This window comes from Mus musculus, chromosome 9, assembly GCF_000001635.26.
Source record: "Mus musculus strain C57BL/6J chromosome 9, GRCm38.p6 C57BL/6J".
NCBI classification, from domain to species: Eukaryota; Metazoa; Chordata; class Mammalia; order Rodentia; family Muridae; genus Mus; species Mus musculus.
Genome location: NC_000075.6, coordinates 24,998,430 through 25,004,448, shown reverse-complemented (window position 1 = coordinate 25,004,448; position 6,019 = coordinate 24,998,430).

The following is a 6,019-nucleotide window of genomic DNA, read 5'->3' as shown; positions in this document are numbered from 1 at the left end:
CAAAACATACAAAATATTTTTTGGGAATTAAGCACAGTAAAAGTGCATAAAATTTTAAAATGAATCATTAAGAAATATATTCTAAAGCCCTTCTATGATATCGCCTGACATAGTGAGAGAGTATTTAAAACACATTATACATCTGTGTACATTGTCTAACAGTTTACTTAAACAAGATGATCAGTGTTTCTAGAAGAGAAATTATTTTATCAGAAAGTATATTTTAAAAAATTTCAAAATAGCAAAAACTCTTTGAAGTAAAACACTAAAAACTGCCAATTTCAAGCACAGTGAGAAAAATTATCAATAGTATTTCCATGATGTTTGTAGAACATGATTTTAATATTTTCAATGGTTGGTATTCAACAAACAGAATAGTTATTTTAAGACATACTTCGTTGTTATGTCTCCCTTTTCATTTCTGATTTTGTTAATTTGGATACTGGCTCTGTGCCCTAGTATGGCTAAGGATTTATCTATCTTGTTGATTTTCTCAAAGAACCAACTTTTGGTTTTGTTGATTCTTTCTATTCCTCTTTTTGTTTCTATTTGGTTTGATTATTTCCTGCTGACTACTCCTCTTGGGTGTATTTGCTTCTTTTTTGTTCTAGAGCTTTCAGGTGTGCTGTCAAGCTGCTAGTGTAAGCTCTCTTTAGTTTCTTTTTTGCAGGCACTTAGAGCTATGAGTTTTCCTCTTACCACTGCTTTCATTGTGTCCCATAAATTTTGGTATGATGTGTCTTCATTTTCAATAAATTCTAAAAAGCCTTTAATTTCTTTTTTTTTTTTTTATTTCTTCCTTGACTAAGTTACCATTGAGTAACGTGTTGTTCAGCTTCCATGTGTATGTTGGCATTCTGTTGTTTTTGAAGACCAGCCTTTGTCTGTGGTGATCTGATAGGATACATGGGATTATGTGACTAATTTTATGGTCAGTTTTGGAGAAGGTACCATGAGGTGCTGAGAAGAAGGTATATCCTTTTGCTTTAGGAGGAAATGTTCTATAAATAGCTGTTAGATCGATTATTTGGTTCATAACTTGTGTTTCACTGTGTCTCTCTTTGCTGAGAGTGGGGTGTTGAAGCCTCCCACTATTATTATTGTCCAATGGGGTGCAATGCGTCCTGTGAGCTTTAGTAAACTTTCTTTTATGAATGTGGGTGCCCTTGCTTTTGGAGGACAGATGTTCAGAATTGAGAGTTCATCTTGGTTAGACTTTTACTTTGACCAGTATGAAGTGTTCTTCCTTATCTTTTTTGATAACTTTTGGTTGAGAGTTGATTTTATTTGATATTAGAATGGCTATTCCAGCTTGTTTCTTGGGACCATTTGCTTGGAAAATTGTTTTCCAATGTTTTACTCTTAGGTAGTGTCTGTCTTTGTCACTGAGGTGCATTTCCTGTATGCAGCAAAATGCTGATTCCTATTTACGGATCCAGTCTGTTAGTCTATGTCTTTTAGGGGGAATTGAGTCCATTGATGTTAAGAGATATTAAGGAAAAGTGATTGCTACTTCCTCTTATTTTTGTTGTTAGAGATGGAATTATGTTTGTGTGTCTACCTTCTTTTGGGTTTGTTGAAAGATTAGTTTCTTGCTTTTTCTAGGGTGTAGTTTCCCTCCCTGTGTTGGTGTTTTCCATCTATTGTTCTTTGAAGGGCTGGATTCGTGGAAAGATACTGTTTGAATTTGGTTTTGTCATGGAATACCTTGGTTTCTCCATCTATGGTAATTGAGAGTTTTGCTGGGTATAGTAGCCTGGGCTGGCATTTGTGTTCTCATAGGGTCTGTATGAGATCTGTCCAGGATCTTCTAACTTTCATAGTCTCTGGTGAGAAGTCTGGTGTAATTCTGATAGGCCTGCTTTTATATGTTACTTGAGCTTTTTTCCTTATTGCTTTAATATTCTTTTGTTAGTGCATTTGGTGTTTTGATTATTATGTGACGGGAGGAATTTCTTTTCTGGTCCAGTCTATTTGGTATTGTGTAGGCTTCTTGTATGTTGATGGGCATCTCTTTCTTTAAATTAGGGAAGTTTTCTTCTATAATTTTGTTCAATATATTTACTGACTATTTAAGTTGGGAATCTTCACTCTCTTATACACCTATTATCCTTCAGTTTGGTCTTCTCATTGTGTCCTGGATTTCCTGGATGTTTGGGTTAGGAGCTTTTTGCCTTTTGCATTTTCTTTGACTGTTGTATCAATGTCTTCTATGGTATCTTCTGCACCTGAGATTCTCTCTTCTATCTCTTGTATTCTGTTGGTGATGCTTGTGTCTATGACTCTTAGGTTTTCTAACTCCTGGATTGTCTCACTTTATGATTTCTTTATTGTTTCTGTTTTCATTTTTAGATCCTGGATGGTTTTATTCATCTCTCTCACCTGTTTGATTGTGTTTTCCTGTCATTCTTTAAGGGATTTTTATAACTGTTTAGACTGCTCTGTACATGTCTGGAAGAGACTTACCTCCTGTTGTTTCTTTGGCAGCAGGGTAAGGGTGAATTTCTTTATCTTCATAGTAATGACATTAACAGCAACAACGACAGCTGATTTTTGGACATCTCCACAGTAAATGCTTTCATTCATTGTCCTATAGCTAGCAGAAGTGTTCAATGACCCAATTTATAGATGAAATACTCAGGCAGAGAATCTAAGATAATGCTATTAACAACTGGTAGTGCTAACACTCATAGTTCTTGAAAGCACTACCTTTAGTTCCTGGGCTAGGATTCTCTGGGGCTCATTGTTTAGTCCTTCCTTCCTTTTCTTTATCTAAGAAGAGCTACAGCTGAGCTTGACTGAGACTGGAAGTCACAGACTGCAACACAGAGGGTGGATGAATGGAGAGCCTAGTAACCTTGAGGGATGCAGTCAGATGGAGGAGCACCCAGGAATCATGAGGGATGCTCAGTCAGATGGAGGAGCACTCATGAACCATGAGGGATGCTCAGTCAGATGGATGGAGAATCCAGGAACCAGGAGGGATGCTCAGTTGATGGATGGAACTCTCAGTATCCATGAGGGGTGCTCAGTCAGATGGAGGAGCACCCAGGAACCAGGAAGGATGCTTAGTCAGATGGATGGAACTCCCAGGAACCAGGAGGGATACTCAGTGAAAACAAGAAGCTGAACCCCTGTGTGCTATTTCAGAGTGTATGAAATGGGCTTCAAAGTCATCCAAGAAGACTTTTTCCATTATAAAAATTGTCTTTATAACTTGGAAAAAGGTTGAGTCTAGCACTGAACATGATTTTACTTTTCTCCTAATTAGTTTTATTTTCTGCCAAAGAAATTGACTGGGTACCTTTAAACAACACCAACCCCCAAATAGGATACTTCTGGAGGGAATCATGGAATCAATTTTTCAGCCAGGGAATATGCAGATTGGCCTTACAGGCTTCAAGCTTTTAATTTGCTTAAACATGGAGTGGCTTGAGCTCTATACATTACCAAATCAATGCAAATCAGTTTACTTGAAGCTGGTTCAATTTTAAAAGAATTTCATTAACCAGCAATAAAAGGCCCAGCTTAATATCATTACTATAGGATCTCAAGCTCATCAGGAAGGACTTTTTTCTATAATGATCTTAATATTTATGTTAAGGCATTTTCTCAGGGAAAAGGGGGAGAAACAAGAAAGCACTCTAGAGAAAGATGCTGAAAATAATGCTTTTTATTCACAGAATCTGGTGTTGGACCTCCCATTAAATAAGTTCTCTCAAATGACAAAAGCCTTGGGGAGGACATGTTTTTTCTTTAAATACCATGTCCCGATACAGATGAACCTGACCCCAAGGCACATGATCAGAGCATCATCGGATCTGCACAGAATCATAGCCATGCAAAGCCAAAAGAGATCGTGGAGGTACTGGGTTGAATCACTTAATTTTACAGAAAATGAGAGTGTTGACCAAAGATTGTGAGGAAAGGTCAGACATCTGAGTAGGGAGCTGCAGATCAGGCCTGGGCTGCCCTTTCCTTCCTCCCCATCGTCGCCTGGATTGCTGGCTCTACTACATGTGGTGAGGTGATGCATGGGAAGTTATCTCTAGGAGCACTTTCAACCAAAATGTAATTCCTACAAAATTCTACTATGTGGATGACTATGGAAGACACTGGACTGAAGAAATACATCAGGTACAATAGACAGATACTGGTCTGCCTGTACAAGATATTTGAAGTAGACAACTCCCAGAAGCAGAAAGAAGGATGGGGCTGTTTTGTCAACAGCTGCAGAGGAGAGGTATGCACGCCTTTTCAATCTTGAAAGGTCAGTGACTTCTAGAGATCTGGATGATACTGTGCACAACACTGGGTGGGTGCAATTGCTAACCTACTAAGTAGGCAGATGGTGTGTCAGGCATCCTAAGGACAATAACACAGAAACGAAAAGAGTTTTGAAAAGGGCCATGAATTGCTCTTCTTGTTACTGTCAACAGACAAAAGGTCTGACAGAATCAACTTAAGAGCAGTGAGATTGATTTTGACTCAGAGTTCCAGGGAGTACGCATAGTTCTTCATGGCATGGAGAGATCACAGACAGGCCATCACAGTGTGGAAGGAATGGTGGGTATAGTTGTTTGGTCCATGGCAATGGGGACATGCTGTGTGGTTTGTTAGTATTTAGGGGACTCAGGAAGCAGAGACCAAACCAGAATCTTTTGGAGACAATGGTAGTGTTCTCTTATCTCATCCAGTGGATGGTTGGGGTCCACATGGCCTAAATCTCATAACTGTTATATGTGGGATGTTTGGCCCCTGTGAATCTCAGTTTTAATGGGACTAGCAGTAGTCACATTGTTCAAGTTGGTTAGACATTATTAGATGGCTTGCTCTAGTTACAGGAACATTCAGATCAGTGTTATCTACTGTTCAGATCTTTAGTGCATGATAAATACATATCTTCTCACTGAATTCTTCAAGTTCCATTTGATTCAGTATTGTTTCTCTTTTATAGGTAAGTACATTGATGTAGCTTAAGAGGAAGATGTGATATCAGGAAGGAGTATCAAAGATTTTTTTTTAAGATTTTTTTTATTAGGTATTTTCCTCATTTACATTTCAAGTCCCCCATACTCTCCCCACCTCGACTCCCCTACCCACCCACTCCCACGTCTTGGCCCTGGCGTTCCCCTGTACTGAGGCATATGAAGTTTGCACGACCAATGGGCCTCTCTTTCCACTGATGGCCGACTAGGCCATCTTCTGATACATATGCAGCTAGAGTCACGAGCTCCGGGGGGAGGGGAGGGTTACTGGTTAGTTCATAATGTTGTTGCACCTATAGGGTTGCAGATCCCCCCAGCTCCTTGGGTACTTTCTCTAGCTCCTCCATTGGGGGCCCTGTGATCCATCCAATAGCTGACTGTGAGCATCCATTTCTGTGTTTGCTGGGCCCCGGCATAGTCTCACAAGAGACAGCTATATCAGGGTCCTTTCAGCACATTCTTGCTAGTGTATGCAATGGTGTCAGCACTTGGAGGCTGATTATGGGATGGACCCCTGGATATGGCAGTCTCTAGATGGTTCATCCTTTTGTCTCAGCTCTAAACTTTGTCTCTGTAACTCCTTCCATGGATGTTTTGTTCCCAATTCTAAGAAGGGGCAAACTGTCCACACTTTGATCTTCGTTCTTCTTGAGTTTCATGTGTTTCACAAATTGTATCTTATATCTTGGGTATTCTAAGTATCTGATTTTTTTAAAATATAGAAATACTTTTAAAAGCTTTGTTTTCTTTTGCCTATGTGCTGGCATGAATCTATGTACTCCATTTGTGTGCAGTGAGGTACCCATGGTATCAGGAAAGGGAACCAGAACCCCTGGAACTGGAATTACAGGTGAACCAAACCCAGGTCCCCTATAAAAGTAATAATTGCTCTTAACTGTGGAGCCTTTCTCTAACCTATTACTACAGAGAAACTTAGAACTGTTTTGTGTGCAAAGGTATTCACTAAAAATAGAGGCACAACTATCTTTCAATGATTTGGTAATTTATTTTGTTTGCTTTTTTGTTTTGTT